The sequence below is a fragment of the Strigops habroptila genome, chromosome 2 (genome assembly GCF_004027225.2).
Source record: "Strigops habroptila isolate Jane chromosome 2, bStrHab1.2.pri, whole genome shotgun sequence".
Lineage (NCBI taxonomy): Eukaryota > Metazoa > Chordata > Aves > Psittaciformes > Psittacidae > Strigops > Strigops habroptila.
In genome coordinates, this window is record NC_044278.2 from 60002561 (window position 1) to 60019341 (window position 16781).

Genomic DNA, 16781 nt, shown 5'->3' on the forward strand with positions numbered 1-16781 from the left:
TCATTTAGGGGGTTGCAAAAGACAAAGAAGAATTTTTTAAATCAACAATCGTCTTGCTTTTCAACAACTTGCAGGCTTTGTCTTTAGGTACGCTGCATTTTAGTCAAATGTAGTGAACAGCAGCCGGCCAAGCCTTACTGACTGACAACTGTTTCTTTACAGGATTTCTGTGTGCCAAAGAGCTGGACAGTAATATCCATTTGGTATTCATGGAAAGTACTTGCAGAACAATAATGACAATAATTGCTTCTGATTCTTGTGTTTACAACACTGCCAAAGTATCATTAGAGCCTTATTTATAGATAATAATGCTTATCAATCACACATATTTGAATTTTGGAATGTATTAGATTAATATTCTTTTGTAACTTGCTTCTGCACTAATGCTATGAAAAGCACTTTCTGAATGCAGCCCACTAGGAAGGGCTCGCCTCGGGAAAGTAAAAGCGTCCAAGCCATCTGCAGGTGAGGGACAAAGGGCATACCTCTTCCTCAGCAGGCAAAACGCTGGAGCCGGACACACAATTCCCAAAAGCACGTCCTTTGGACTAAAATCGGGGCTGGACTCCTGAAAAAAAATACCATGAAAGGTGTGATAGTAGTGTCATGCTTGAGCTCGCTTTTTGATGCTCTAAGAAAGGGTTTGCTTTCTACTGCTTTATAAAGAAACCAGTTTTGGGGGTGAGGAAAAGGTTTGTCTATCATCCCACTCTTTAACGGCCCGTTCCATCTACCCCATGGGTGAGTTTACTCTGGACCTCAGGATTCCTCATCAGTCGAGCGGTGGGTAATGAGAAATATAGCACAAAAATCACTCCTAATTTTGGTTATTAAATAATTCCAGCTTTTCTCTATCAACGTCTGCTGCAATTCAATAGAAGGAAAATGGATTTTTAAAAATGACAGTTACAACAAGCAAAAATGTCACCCAAATCTAAATATCAACTGCCATATATTCATATTCTTCTTTGTCTCCCTGTAGCCCATTACAATGCTGAAAAATACACCAAAGCAACTGCAGTACCAAACTCTCTAATTTTTGGAGTGTGGCCAGCTCCATAAATTTGCGTTTAAACAAATAAAATCCATAACAGTGTAGTATGTCTTTTTTTAATTACTGTTTTTTTTCCCCCTGTGATGGTTCTTCAAGCAAATGTAAAGAGGCTCTGTCGGTTTAGGGACCATATTTCCGTCTGCCTTTCTTTTTTCCTTTTTACTCGCTGCTGATGTAACCACTATAAATGTCAGAAATTAGAGAAACTGGGAAGGGAGGGTACAAGTGGGGCTGTATTTTATTCTGTGTGTCCATTTTGTGGGTTTTATGGTGCTCCCTGCACAGTCAGGATAACCTGTTCCTCAATGTCACAGCCTCCATTGTCTCCAGGGATCTTTCACAGTGGCAGAAAAAAGAAATAATTAAAACACAGAAGCTTTAAATTGCAAAGAACACTTGTGGCTTTGCTGCAACTCCCCCAAACTGCCTCTACCCGATATATTTTAATAGACGAAATTACAAAGTGATGGTGCCCCTTTAAAATGCGTTTCGTCCATTAATATTCTAGCGTGCTTTGCTTAGTGTGTTTATAAAACGCCAGTATTGAGGTTTCCCAGGAATTTCAAACCTATCAAGACAGCCGGTGCTGAGCACAGCCCAATCATTTCTAGACGAATCCAGGATTTGAAATAAAATTAAAACCTAGCAGTGTAGTTAGAGATTAAACCAAAGAGCAAAGTTGAGACCAGGATGCAGAGGGGAGCCGCGTCCTTACGGGTTTGGCACAACAAAGAGGGCCATCGCTCCCGGCCCAGGTACCCCAGCTCCTGCGGGGGCTATGGGGCCAGCCCGCCCTTGGTTTTGCTGGAAGGAGGGTCCCCCTGCTTCACCCACCACTGGCAGACAAGGAAATTATCCCTCCGAGTATGGGCGCCAGGGGTGCACAGAGCTTTGTGCTGGGCCCCCTTCCCACTTTCGTCTTGACACCGTCAGTGCAAAACTGGTCCCAAAACTTGATGGTGCTGCGCTGAGAGGACTTTGACTGATAACCAGTCATAGGTTTTGGTTCCCCTGCTTCTCCTCATCTGAAGAGGAGCCCATAACCCAGGTGCACACGACCTGCTACAGGATTCACCAGAGCAGAGGTGTCTACGGCATATTCTCTTCCCAGCCATTGGCTGCTCCTCAAAATGTTTGTTATATTTTCCTTAGGTTTCAACACATCACAGTGGAGAAAGCTGTCCCTCTAACAGGTCTTTAAAATTTACATCTTATTCTTTCCTAACAGTCCTAAGAAATAGCTGGAAGAGATCAGTACTAAGATCCTAATTTCGGAAAGTCAAAACATGAGCATTTAAAATCATAATTCACTCTATGCAGATTCCAGACTTCTTATTTTCTTAATTGAGTAATGAACAATAATTTCTATTATTGATGTTTGTTTTTTTCAGGGTGGTAGTGGTTCAACCGTTTCTCCTACCTTTCTGAAGGAAAAGGCAAAGCAAAGAGTTATCACATGGGAAAGGTAGGGTTTTGTTTTATATTCATAGGACTGATGCTAAACCTATACAAAGATAAAAGCAGAAATCTCCACAATAGCATTTTGCCTTTCTTTTTCAGCCAGAGATACCAGAAGTTAGAGTTCTATGCCCACATTTGGATTCCTAAAGAAAAGTGGCCACTTTTTTTATTTAATACTGAGTTTTCACAGTTCTCGCTGGAGTCAAATGAAGGCGTAAATGCCCAATGCCCTTAAAAAATAGTCCTTTTCCTGAATTACCCCTTTCCTGTGCCTGTATGAACGCCCTGACAAAGCTGGCCCTCCTGCACAAAATAAGTAGATGACCCTACAAACACTTCTCACATACCCCATCCATCCGTTTCAGCACACGAGTTAGAGCTGCACTAGAAGAATCAGGTCTCAAGAAAACCCAAGCAATGAACAGCAAAAACACCTTCCTAACGATAAATGGGGTTAATGCAGGTTGCATTTTTGGATTTCTAGATATGGCACATGAAAATCAAGACATAAAAGTTTTGACTAACTTGTTCACTAACTGTATCTCGGTGGTCACAAAACATTAAAAATGAACATTCAATTGGAAAAGATCTAAACAGAGAGAGTTTCAAATGTGTATGTTTGTCATACCTTTTTATTTGCAATATTTCTCACTAGAACAATATTATTCTGTTTGTATTTAGTGTCAAGTTTATCATCAAATAGTTATTCTTTCTGCTATCAGATTGCACAATCATTGTGTATTTATCCCTCCAGACACATAGCATGAACATTTCTTTTCCTTATTTTTATATCATCTATAGCAACTAAAATTTGGAATTTGTAGTTTCACATTGTCTTCATAGAACTGTAAGACACAAGCAGGAATAAAAACAAAAACACACCTTTTCATCAAGTAGCCTGCTAACCAAAAGGAGAAAGAAAATAATCTTTGTATATTTCTAAATAGTCCTGTAGGATTCATATACTTTTACTATGTGCTATGTATCATATAGTTTCTCTCTCTGTTGTGACATCTCTGATTACTTAAAAAGAAAAAAACTTTCAAAAACATTAAGGCACAAACCTTTGTATGGAGTACTTTTAGTATGCTTTTTATTCTGACAAGGTTAATAATTATCCTATAAGCATGACATAGTGTTTTAGAATGTTGCTTCTGCTATGAGTTAGCATTGTGCATATGGGTATAAAAGTGGAAAGAAAGGTTATTTCACAGCAGAGAAATGTATATTTAAACAAATTGTAATAAAATGGTAAAACTGTTTAAAGAGGAAAAGTTGCAGGGTTTTTTCCCATCACAGCTATTCCGAACCCAAAATATCTGCAGCAAATTTCAGAAGGGCACTGGCATTTGTAATGAAAACACAAGCTACTGAAATTAGTCTGAGATAATTGAGAGAATCACAGCAAATGTCCCAGGGCTTTGGGCAGAAGTGGCCAGAAAGAGATCTGCTGTGTGGCAGGTGACAAGCGTGTCCCCTCCCCACCACCACCAACCTGCCTTCTTTTGTGGCACCTGTGACTAGCTCCTGGTGGGAAACAGGTTATGGACTAACCAGGCTTTGTGCTGTCCATCAGTAAGACAGCTCCTAAGTGCTTACAGTCCTCATGACAGCCCTAGTCTTCCCTAGAACATGCAAGTGCTCTTTTCACTAAGCTCATACACATCCAGCACTTCCCAATGGTGCAAAGACACCTTTTTTTTGCCCAACTGTTCAAAATGCCCAGTCATATGTATCCTGTGTACCATATGTAGCGACTGCCATTGTGGCTGGCCTGGTTGGCCAGAGCCAGGCTGGGTAGGATCTAACCCTTAGAGGGCTTCGGCGCCAGGACAAAGTCAATGTGGCCCTCAGACCTAACCCCATCCACATCAAACAAATGCAAAAATAATCCCTTGGCTGATATGAAGGTCTCATGGAGGTACAGAAGGCCAGATCCTGCTCATTCCAAGGAGGCAAAATTCTGAGTGGTTTCAATGAATGGGACAAAGCAGGATTTGGCTCATCTTGAGGAGCACAAGGTTTGATTTCCGGAGGCTGAGCCGTACCTGCTTGTTGGAGAGGGGCAGTGTGAAACGCTGGAGTCAACAGGCCTTGTACTGAGGAGAGGACCAAGGGCTACACTTTGTCCCCACGAAAACCAACTGCAAGGCAGGCAGTGGCACTGCAATTTGCCCCTGAGCTTTCGTGCTGGGCTTCAACCCTGCTACACGCTTTCTACTAACTTTCCTTGCAGGAGTAATTCTTAAATCATGTAATGCCAAGTGCCAGAGGGCTCACTTTTTACAACATCAAGCTGAATCGTATCAACTCCCATTCTAAATTTAAAATATGATTGCATTACTTCACTTTATACTTTTTATAAAGGTCCCGTTGTGGTGCGGTTTCATGAGGTATAAAAGCCCATGCAGGTATTATGGGCCGTATCAGTTCATTTCATCTCACTAATCAGCTGCTTAAAAATGTTTTCCTTGCAGCGCAGTAGAAAAATAAAATAAATGTTCTTTTTTATCACTTCCCAAATTAAATTCATATTCCATAATGACCGTATTTCATGTGCAAAATAACAAAATATGCTTACATACCTGACTTCACTTCTTTAGTGAATTGCTTCATTTGTAAAATGTTGCATATGAAATTGAAGCCTAAAATGAATTACTTGGTTTTTCTTGATATGAAACCTTAAGTTCACAGCAATTTTAAATATGATACATTTAAAATATTAATATTTCCCATATATTATTCACTGACTTTCAGGTTTCATCTCAAGTTAGTGGCACTTCATATTTCAAAGGAAGAAGTGTTTCTTTTTTTTTCAGTACTAATGTTCTATTAATTCACTTTGTAATATCATTCTGGTTCAGACAAATGAAATTGCACTAAATTGCTTATGCCAAGAATCTTGCTAAAGTTGTTGGCATTATATAAAATTCCATATTCCATTACTATTTTATACACTTTTATCTCTGTGGCACCTTTTTAGGCATAATTCATAGCCCTGTTTCGTTAGTTCTCGAAAGACAAATATAAGCACAAATATTTTTATGCTGAGATGGGGGTGTATATAGATATTTACAGTAAAACCTGTAACTTAAGGGACTTTTGCAAGGCACCAGATGCAAACTCCCAGTGAACTACCTTAACAGCTTTTCCTTTATGAACATTTTTATTTTGAGTAGCTTTCTCTCCCAGCATGTATTTCATCGCACACGTGTATAAACACGCATGTACGCACACATACACGTTTGTGAAAAATAAATGTATGTGCGTGCAGTAATACTCAAAATGCCTCATATGCATATTATGCAACATATGCCATTCATGTAATCGTTATATATATAAATAAAATTCATTTTATAGATGCAAATAAAAGATGAGAAGGAAGTCCTTAACGGACCTATAAAGGCCTAAACATAGACAGATTCTACATCACCTCCAAAGAGCTGAAAGAACCATGGATATAAAACAGAATTTTTTTATATATGACCATGTATCTTTTATAATCTTTCTATAAAGTCCACATGGCCAGATAACTATTTCCAGAGATGTGGATGGAAGTTATACCTGGACAGGCTGGAAATCTTTAATGAGTAAAGCAGCATTTAGTCCTACGAAATGCCTTTCAGGAGTGAAATAATTACAAAGCGCTGGAGCAAGAGTAGCAAACAGCGGTAAAATCACCTGTAAATAGATGTAAGGAACTATAAATACACCTCAATATTTGCATAGATGACTTTCTCTGGCTGTCATCAAAATCAGGTGCTCGGGAGCTAGAAATCTAACTCCAAGGAATACAGATTAATACATTTATATGAATATATAGTCTGTGTCTTAAACTTTAAGATTGTAACATTATTAATAATGCATGCTCCTTTTTTAATGCCCGGTGTTTGCTCCCTTTGCAATTTGCAAAATAAAGATTTTTTTTTCTCTTTAAATTTGATCCAACAAAGAAAAAAAAAAAAAAAAGGCAAAATAACTGATGCAAATCCCTGTCACTTGTGAACACAATGAAATTATACAGAGAAGAGCAAATACAGGAGAGGCTCCTCCTCAGAAACAGAAATGAATGCCCTGTTCCTATACGGTCCTCAAACGCCAGGATTTTGAAATATGAATTAGACCTCAAATGCAAATTAACCTCGGAAGGGGGGGGGAGAGGGGAAAAAAGAAAAAAAATATCAGAGAGACATACCAAGTCAAGCGCTCCTTTTTCTGCCTATCTCGTCCTCAATGGTAAAATAGGCTAAACAAAACAAGTGCACATCAAGACAGAGCCAATTAAGGACAGGAAAGCGGGGAGGGAAGGGTGAGGAGGGGAGGAAGGCACCTTACTGAGCGCACGGGGAGTGGGAGCGCAGTGTTCCCCCACATCTACCTTACGGGGGTTCAAAGGAAGACAACCGGGGTAAATTGGAACCAGCTTTGATTTTTGTCATCCGGTTGCACCCGGGATGCGGGAGAAATGGGGGGGGGAGGGGGGGGGGCGCGAGGAAAGGGTGGAAATCGGTCTGGGCGGGAGTGGAAGGGGATAAAAAGGAAGGGGGGTTTACCGAGCGAGGGTGCCAAACGGTATGCAAATGAGTGGGGTTTTCTGGGGGTGGTGGGTGGGGTGCGGGTTCTTTTAGGATAAGAGGGGGGGTAGAGGAAAGGAGGCACCGTCAGTGGCGGGGTGAGTGGGTCCCCGCCCGCACGCTCTGCACAAGCGTGGGGGAAGGCGAGGAGAGTCGTGCGGGGGACGGCAGGAGCCCCGTCGGGGGGCGCGGGGCAGCGCTGCCTGCCGGGGGGTGCGGAAGGGCGCGGAGGGGCGCGGAGCAGCCGCTGCGCCCTGTCGGCGGCGGGCAAGAGCGGGTGGGGCACGGAGGCTGCCCCTTCCCGGGAGCGAGGGTACTCCAAATTGGGAGGTGGAGGTGAGGGGCCGCCCCCTCTACCCCTCCTTCATTCGCCGCTTCCCCCCCCCCCCCCGCTGCTCCCCCCGGCCCGGCTGCCTCACCGCTCCCGGCGGCTCCCCGCTTGGAAATGGAGACCGGCAACTCTCGCCAGAGCTCACCAGCATCCCACGGTCCTGAGGAAGGAGTTTGGGGCGGTGGGGGGAGCGGGCGAGGGGGGGGGTGTTTGAGAGTGACGGTGAGGCGAGGAGGAGGAGGAAGGAAGAAGGCTGGTAAGAAGGGGGTGGGGGGAGACGGCGCTCCTGAAATGGAGCCAGCCCAAACAGGAGACGATGCTGGAGCGGGGTCTGCGTCATTTCGGGGCTGGGAGAGGGCTCAGCTTCCCCCCCTCTCCTTGCTCACATGCAGGGGGGGCAGGACAGGGCCCTCTCCGCAAGCCCTCGGGGCCGGGACGGGGCAGGAAAACCCCACTCCGGGAGAAGGGATAAGCCGCCTTCGGTCTCCCTAGCGATGCCAGGAAAGCAAAGGGCAGGGAGAGGCGTGCGGGACACGTCCGCTGCAGGGCTGTGGGCAGGAACGGTCACGAGTGGAGGCCCTCGGCGGGGCCGGCTCCCGCGGGGGAAACGGGGTCCCACAGCCGGACGGGCTCCGGGGAGGGCGGGGGTAGGAGGAATGATCGGCATTTATAACTGCGGGGGAAGCTCGCAGCCTTTCAAAGAGTTTCATCTGGGTGAGTGGAAATGCCTTCTGCCCCTTTCACTTTTGGAAGCGCAGCGGTCTTTTAGGGGGAGGAAGCAATTTATTGGTTTTTTGCCTGCTGGACAGTAGGTCTCTTTGAGCTTACGGTCATGTCCTACGGCTGCAATTATAAACAAACTTTCCTTCTGCAGAGAGGAAGTAGCTGAGACTGAGGGTCTGAAGCTAGCGAATGGCCAGCGGCTACCCCAGCCTTCGCTGGCCCTTATCAAGAAGAAAGGGGAGGTGGTGGCGTGGCCCTGCGCAGAGAGACGGGGGTGCAGCATGCTGCATGTCCAAGGCAGAATAACTGGCCTGGGAACACCTTCCCTTCTTCCAATTGTGCCCACCTCGTTCAAGGCAGCTTCTTTTTGAAACTCATCCCCTCAGAAGCTTTCTAAACTCAGATTCAGATGTTCACGTCTATGTATTATTTTATTATTATTATTATTTTCCTACCAGCCCGTGGTGTCAGCTTTAAAAAGCAAAGCTGCTCGTAGTGGGGCTGCGGTCGCAGGTGCCATCACAGAGGCCCATGTTGAGCGTCAGTAAAAAGCAAGAGAAAATGCTTGTCCCCAGGCAAGACTACAGTGCTGGTACACAACCATGTACAGCCTCATTCCAGCCTTCTACAGCACCTGCCACAGCAAAGGTGGCCAGTGCAAAGTCCTTAAAACACTGACCATGGTCATTATTGTTATGTGCATGTAGATTTTAACTTATTTTATGACTCTGCATTTGTGTGTATGTGATACATGAATGCATACACACACACATATCTGTATGTATGTATATATTCAATAGCGATGGGCCTGCTAAACTGAGCAGTGATTTCTCTCCTACAGATAGCTGTATAATACACACACATAGCAATGATACCTAAGGTGTTTGGGGTGGGGATGCATAATATCTTATAAATTTGAAGTTTTTATCAGGCAGAGCAGATTACTTTAAGCGTTCAATTTCTCAGCGATCCAATTTTATTAGGATTTACTATCATTCGTGCTGCGCATCCCTGGGGAAATAATGCTTTGATTAATGTAATCCTGGGCTGGGATCCGCCACATGCCCCTCTCCCAAGAGAAGGGCCCTGTTTGACAAACAAAAACAGAGCAGCAACTATTGCAATCTGCACTCACCTTTCGAAAGCACACAGACCTGCACGCACACACGCACACAAAATTTAACCCCCGCCTCCCCCCGACTCTAAATACAATAGCGGCATCTCAAAACAATGTGAGCTTATTCATTTGCACACAATGCCTCTGATTCAGTGTGGGCTGTACAGTCCAGCCCTCAACTGCACAGAGCCAGCCCAAAAAGGATCCTGCTCTGTCCCCCGCTGAGAAGCTGAAGCATCTCTGGGAAGCTCAATGCCTCTCTGTATTTCAGACTCTCCTTGGGCTCACAACATTTCTGCCTCTTTGTTTCCCACTGCAGGCCTTGCTGCAAACCGATTCCAAGTCTGCTCCTTCAATCCACCGGCAGCTCAGGGGCCCGAGAAGCTGGCTGTCCCTACGAGGCTCCCCGGCACCCACCTGGGGGGACATGTTCCTCCCTAAACGGGCCCTGGTAAGTGAACCACAGCCAGGCACTCCGCTCAGCTCACAGGGGGAGGGTAGGGAGGACACCCAGAAAACAACCTCAAACAGAAAGTCTTGTCACATACATTTTTAAAGGGAAGAAACGAAAGTATTCCTCCGCCTTTGGGGGTTGCTCGGGTTTGAGCAGCTTTGTTCCAGCCACCACCACCACACACACACACCCCACAACCACCACCGCCCCCCCGCCCCTTCTGTTTGTGTCAAAGGCTGGCAGGAACAATAGCGTTTAAACAGGAATAAACATGCCCAGATCAGAGCCCAGCCCCAGAGAAAGCTTTCCCTTTCTTTACATCCCTAGGTGAACTGCCCGGTGCTTCCCCTTTTCCTCCTCCTCCCCTCTCCCCCCTGAAATGACGCCCAGCACCGGCAGCCTAAATAGCAGTTTAATGTTGATTTTCTCCCCTCTATTCTTCCCCCCCTACTCTCCTCCCTCCCACCCCCCCACTCCCCCCCCCGCAACAAAGCGGGTCCCACTCCGCCTGAGGAGGACAGCCAGCCTCCAGAAAGAGGGCTCTGGCCGCACTTGGGCCACTTTATTCCAAGTCCGGGTTAATAAATCCAGGGGAAGGAGGAGGGGAGGGAGGGATCTCCAGGCTGGAGATGAGGAGGGATGCGGTTTGCGCCGGGGTTTTCAATAAGATGCTGCTCTCTCCTTCGTGTTTACCCACTGACCCCCAATACGGTGACTCAGCGATTACCGAGCACTGGGCGTCTGGGGGGGGGTCCCCCCCCCCCTTCCTCCTCCTTTTCATTCCTGATGAAAAACGTTGCAATTACATTTCTGCATGCTGATCTGAGAGTTCAAATAACAAGCCTTAACCGCGTTATCAGGCACTTGATAAAGAAGGAAGGAGGGGTGAACGGGAGAGGGGAACAAATCTAGGCGTATGTGCCTCTGAGTGTACGTATACCTATATATCCGTATAGTTACATATGTAGATAGATACATATTAAATGAAAGACTGCTAGAAGAAGAGAACGGCTGTTGCTCGGCCTGAGTCCCTGCAGCCGGGCAGTTGAGGGAAGAGCCTCAGTTTAAAACAGCACCAACCAAAGGAGGGAAGGAGGAGTCGCAAATCACTCCGGGGAAAACTTATTTGGACCCAGCCTCTGGGTTTTCCCAGGGCAAACTGACTCTCCTCCCCGGGCTTGATCCAGTTTTCCCGCTCCCCCTCCCACCCTGGGGGAGTTCCATCCCTATTTCGCATTTGCCTGCCCAGCAGCGGCCCCCTCTCCCTCCGCGCCCCGCCTGGGCGGGCGTTTGTTGCCACCTCGGCGCGCCCGCGGCCCGCTCCGCGCCCGCGGAAAGGCCGGCGGAGGGGAGGAGGCCGCGGGGTGGCTGCAGGGCCCCCGCCGGGATTTTGGGTCCCCGCCTTTACGCCTTTACCCTTCCCTCTTTTCCCCCCGCTCCGATCCCCCCCCAGCTCTTAGCAAGCGGCAAGAAATTGTTTCAGAAGTCGGGCGGCGGCACTGAATTCCGAGAGGGAAGGAGGGAATAAATGCGGGGAGATGATGAATAATGTTAACTTTTGACTGTAGGAGTCATGATGGAGTTGAGCGAAGCGTCGGGGAAATATGTCATTTAATCCCAGGGCTACCGTTAAGTCCCTTTTATCAAACGTCGTGATGCTGGAATTATACTGCTGTAAAAGCGACTGAGTACTTAAAAGTATCCAGCATCAGGCACAAATACAGTGATGGGAGGAACGGGTGTAAAATGAACGCGCCTACAAACTAACCACACGACCGTTAAAAGCCCAAGCGGATTAGATAAATATAAATAGATGTGCCTTAAAAAAAAGAAAAAACCCGGTAAAACTGGAGCTGCTGCATTCACGCAAGGAGAACAGACAGCGGGTGCGTGTTTGTGTGCAATGCCAAAAAGAGCAGCCTTAAGGTTGACCTACTGCAATCTGCACTGAGCTCCTCAGACAATAGCCAAGTTCAAATGTCAAAAAATCTAATAATAAAAACCAGACCTGCCAAACTGCACGAACTGTTTTCTGGTGTATCACAATTATTCACCCTCTTATCCACTAAGAGACTGCCAGTCCTTATGCGCCTAAAAGAAAAATCTATGTAATGCATATGGATCTTTCTTTCCCGTTTTTTTTTTTTTTTTTCCAAGTGTGAAACGCTATTGAGATGGCAAGCACGCAAATCGGAATGATATCATGTTTAATAAAAGCGGGGCTAAGGTTTTCACAGTCTCTTTTAAAAGGCTCCAACTTGTAAATCCCCTTTTTATGTCGCTACATGCACAATTATTCTTATAAATAAAAATCTACATGTTCAAGGAACTGGATTGGAACTATACAGCCCTATGATTTTAACGTCGGTGGGAGCATTAGCCATCACATGTAATGTGTCTCTGTTGAGCTCAAGTCGACAGATAGATTCTTCCATTCATTTGGCAACTTTCCTTGCAGCCTGTGAGAGGTGAACCCCGAGCATGACACCTCAGGAAATACCAGAATTATGAGGCTGGGAAGGAAAGGACCCCGGGTTTAACAGCTCTCCCGCTTTGCAAGGGCGGTTCTGTGTTATTGTCCTAATTTCTTACAGTACCCGGGGTGCTCTGTTATACTCAAAACAATAAATAAGGTTCCGAGCGAAGCCTTCAGAATAAAAGGTGCGGAGAGATGATCCGCCTGCCTATTGTGTGTCCCGTTATCATCGCCAGCCTTTAAAAGTAACCCGTGTGTTTTCCTCTTTCCTCCAGGCTGGTTAGTGTAACATTCCCAGTGCAGCTACCACCCTGGTCCTAAGAACTATGAACTACGGTGGGGGGAAGCTTGAGAAACCCCAAGCAGATCCCATTAGCCAAGACGGTTGCGGCTCTGGAAGCCAGTCAACTTCGCGCTTCCAGCTGACTGCTGGATTATGCCCGGATGAGTTTTACATATAGCAGGCTGTATACGGAGTATGTCTTTATGTTTAACATTTTAATTTGGGAATGCTAATTAGGCACTCGGTCTCCACGGTTATATTAGTAGATACCTAATCATTTCCCACTAGAAGTAAAGGAATACGCAAGACGGTAAACACTCTACTTTCTTTTCCCTAGCTCCGCGACAGTATAGCTTCTTACATCCCTTTTCCAGAGGCGTCCCTTCGGACAAAATAGGCATTTATTAAAAGAAAGGGAGCGGGAGGGTGGATGGAAAAAATTGTTCCCTGTAGCACTCTTACAATTGGGGTGCTGAGACCCGGCAATCCTGGCTGACCTGGGCTTTTTGGAAGGCAGGCAGCAAAGTAGTTCGAGTTTTGCCGAATTAACTTGTTGCTCGGTTTAGTGTGAAGTTTTTGCTGATCGCTTGCGGTACCCCGAAGCTGCTGACTGAGGGAGGTACAGCGCAGGGAGCTGCTCTCCGAACTGTGGTGCTGTTAAAAATACAACGCAGGGCACACTTGGGGGGATTGGGGAGTGAGGGGAGGCAGAAGGAACCTGGGGCGAAATCCGCTCAGTCTCAAAGCCGAGCTGATGGACTTTGTGGGGCTCTTCCAACTCCAAAACCCACCCGCTGATGAGGCGAGGGAAATGTTCACTTAACTACGGCAAATCTCGAGTAAGCGACCACGTTTCTGAGGAGAGTTGCGCTCTGGAAATGTGTTTTACTAGTCTGGAATATTGCTAGTGCTTATTTCGCCAAACGTGGTAGGTGGAAAGTTTTGTTCATGTAAATATCTCAACCTTTTTCCCGCACGGTCAATACAGACGGAGACTCGACTCCGTTTTCCAAATGAAGACCCACGAACACTTTAAATTAAAAGTTTATGTTCGTGTAGGTCGTTTTCTCTCTGTAATTACTTTTCTCTCTTCTCCTCCCCCTCTCTCCCCCTTTTTTTTTTTTTTCCTTTTTCTGTACGTGTATGTAAGTGTTAGGTTTTTAGGCGGGGAGCTCATCTTGCCAGGTTCTATCATATTTATGGGCTGTGTGATTTCCAGGGCTCCAATTGGTCTTTCCTTTATGGAGGCAAGGAATAAAACTTTCCCAGTCGGACGGAAACTGCTGGGGCTCCAGCGGAGGGGAACAAAGTGGCTTCAATTCTCCCCCCCGCCCCGGGGCCACCTCTTCCCCCCTCCCGCTTCGAGGGCTGCCCGGGACAATCCCCCCCCCTTGCAGGTGCGTTAGGGGATGCTGCAGCCACGCTTGTCCGTGTGCCCAGCATCGTGCCGTGTTTAGGAAGGAATACCACTGAATTTCTGAAAGAAATATCTGAAAGAAAAACTGAATTTCTCCTTCCTATCTCCTCTTGCAGCCACTTAGGGAGGGAAACGGAGGAAAGAAGAGGGCGCTTGGGGTAAGGGGCTGAGCCTGCGGGTGTTTGGCAAGAGACAGAGAGCCGAGCGGTGCCGCGCTGAGCTTCGGCCGCCGTCGATGTTTGTCGGTTTTAGTTGAGGTTAATGCCTGCGAGTGTCCCGGGCGGCGACAACGTGTGCCCGATGTAAGGCCGGTGTGGGCAGGGCAGGAGGCGGGGGGGCCGGCGCTGACTCTCGCAGGTAGAGAAGTTGGGGGGGAGACATGGGAGGAGTGGCCAAATTGGGGGGAGGGAGGGAAAAAGAAAGCAAAAAAAGGCTCCTTTTCCATGTTTAATACGGCGACTAAATATTAAATGATGTAAAAAAACCCGAGTCGCTTTACTGCACCTTCAGGGGCTTAAACGCCTTACGTGAACAAAAAACCCCAACCAAACGTGCGTGGCACCTCAGGCTCTCCCGAGCCGCCGTGCCCGTGCCTGTGTTTAATGAGCTGCTCTCGCTCCCTCGCAGGCTCCGGGTCCGTTGGAGGCATCGCACCAACTGGGACACTTTTGGGGTGGCCTTTGAACGTGCAGCAACCCCCCTCCCCCGCCATCCGCTTTGCCACCCCGGTTCCCCCGCCCGCCGCTCCAATATACTCTACTCCGCTATCGCCCTGCCGGCCTCGGGAATTTTGGGGCTCTCCCCTCCCCGGCCGGGGTGCCTTGGGGAGATGGGAGGCCGAGGCCTGGACTGGGGGAGACCCCAAAGCTGCCCCCCTCTCCCCTTCCCAGGACGGGCCAGGACCGGGGAAGGGGGGGGGCGGGACGACGAGGGCCGTGCATGGCGCCCCCTGGCGGTCGCCCGTCGCCTGTCGGAGCGCGCCGAAAGTTGATTTTGTTCAGCAAGCCGTAGCGTATAAAATTAACGACAGCCAATAAAAATTAGCTTACATGTTTCAACCGTAAAAGTCCAAACCAAAATAAAGCTAGTTTTAGTGAAGCAAAGGCGCTCTGCTTTGGCCCCGTTCTCCCTTGGCTTGAACCGGGGTCCTTTTATCTAAAGCCCAGTGCACAAACATATAGCTTAATGTGACTAGTGTTCTTCCTTTTATTTCTTTCTCTATGGCAACCAATATGTTCTGCTCAGAAATGTTCCCCCATCAAGGAAACAAATGATCTTGAGGGAGCAGCTCTATAAGGCATCTGTTCCGATGGAGCACACAGAGTTAACCCCAGTCAAAAGAGACGCTGGGCACGTCAACAAGAAGTGGAAAATGAGCGATTCTTCTCCCCCCCCCCCAGTTGAAACCTATACCTCCCTAGTTTTACAAGCCATTTTATTGATTTGACTATCGACCGTTTCCAAAGAAGTAACTAATTCTAGGAAATTACAATGATCACCATGCATTGTGTATCCAAAAGAGCAGCAACGGAGGGGAGGGGGGGTAGGGGAAAAAAATAATTATGCAAATAACACGGCAAAATTAAAATAAATGAAAGTCACGTAATGGGATATTTAAGCCTCGGTAAAGTTTTCAGGAGCGGTATCTGGCCTAGTAATTTAATCCTACATTATTTATCACATTATTTATCACACTGACCCAAACGCTATAAAAGAGTTTCAGATCATTAGCCCGCACCTCTCAATTAGAAGGGGTTCGGGGAACGCGGAGAGACAGGCGAGGCTGTCAGGAGAGAGAAACCGAGTGAGATCGGGTCTGTAATCCCCCAGCCCCAGCCTCCTCGGAGAATAAAATGAAGGGATGTCCTGGTTAGTTTTGATTGATTACACTCTTTCTGATGGACTTTCACTACAGAGCTCTAGATGTTGTGCTTAACCGGCTGTTCCCTAGTTACAATATTAACCCTCTCCGTGCACCCGCCGCTCCGCACCTTCCCCGGCCTTCCCCCCGCCCCGCTCCCGGCCCTCCGCACCGGCCCCGGTAGCAGGTGCCCGGGTCACCGAGCACCGGCACCGGACCCCCCCCTCTCCGAGAAGCAGCGTTTACAAACATCCCGCACTTCTGCCTCTCCTCTGCTTTACAAATCTGTCATATTTTCGAGAGCTTTCCTTTCTTCCCCCCCCTCCCCAACCCTCCCCACCCGAGCCCTGGTGTTACAATAATTAACAGTGCCCAGAAAAGTGAAGTAGTAACCAGAAAGACTTTCCAGAGCTGAAGAATTGCTTTGCTGCCTTGAGCTTTGGAATGAATCCATGCTTTTTATGTAATATTTCACTAAGGTGCTTTTTGTTGCTGGTGGGTTTTTTTTTTTTTTCCCTTTCCCTTTTTTTTTTTTTTTTTTTTCCAGCCTGTTTCCTTCCAGGCAGTTGCCATGGGTTTCCCTATCTTGTCCTAAGCTTTTGAAAACATATATCCAGAAGAGTTTAAAGAAAACAAAAGTAGATTTTTGAAAAAAAGTAAAACACTTACCGATCATACTTCCAGGATTTAGAGAGTTTTGTTTTTTTTTTTAATTTTTGATTTTAATAAGGTGACAGGGGGGAAAAAGCATGTTCTCAACTCCAGCGAAACGATCCATGTTAAGATTTTCCTTTGCACTGACTCCACTAAGCCCCGCTCTCCACTAGTCTATTATTTTCACCAAAATATATGAAAATTTATGCAAATGAAAATCAGCACTAACTGTTCTCCCCTTGTTATACTTTGGATTTTTTTCCAGACAAAACAATCTCACTCTGCAAGGGAGGGGGTGGGAAGAGTTGGGGAACTAACTTGGTTGTTGGTTTGTTGGTTTGGGGGTTTCAAATTTTTTTTTTTTTTTAATAAAAGG

The 16781-nt window shown here is 46.7% G+C and overlaps 1 long non-coding RNA gene across 21 annotated transcripts in view; it reads right to left on the bottom strand.

Moving 5' to 3' along the window:
- LOC115604244 overlaps window positions 1-16567 on the bottom strand; it is a 107060-nt gene extending 90493 nt beyond the window's left edge. For 4 of the 21 annotated variants that reach the window (XR_003990169.1, XR_003990168.1, XR_003990165.1 and 1 more), the window contains exons 1-3: window positions 7509-8399; window positions 6711-6761; window positions 486-568 (exon numbers count right to left, since the gene is read on the bottom strand). This is a non-coding gene — a long non-coding RNA (uncharacterized LOC115604244). Of the gene's footprint in view, window positions 1-485; window positions 1389-6710; window positions 6762-6845; window positions 6959-7174; window positions 7382-7508; window positions 8400-16420 lie in introns of those variants that run through there. The other 17 variants (XR_003990183.1, XR_003990178.1, XR_003990182.1 and 14 more) reach the window with 15 other exon arrangements.
- Window positions 16568-16781: the final 214 nt, after the last annotated feature.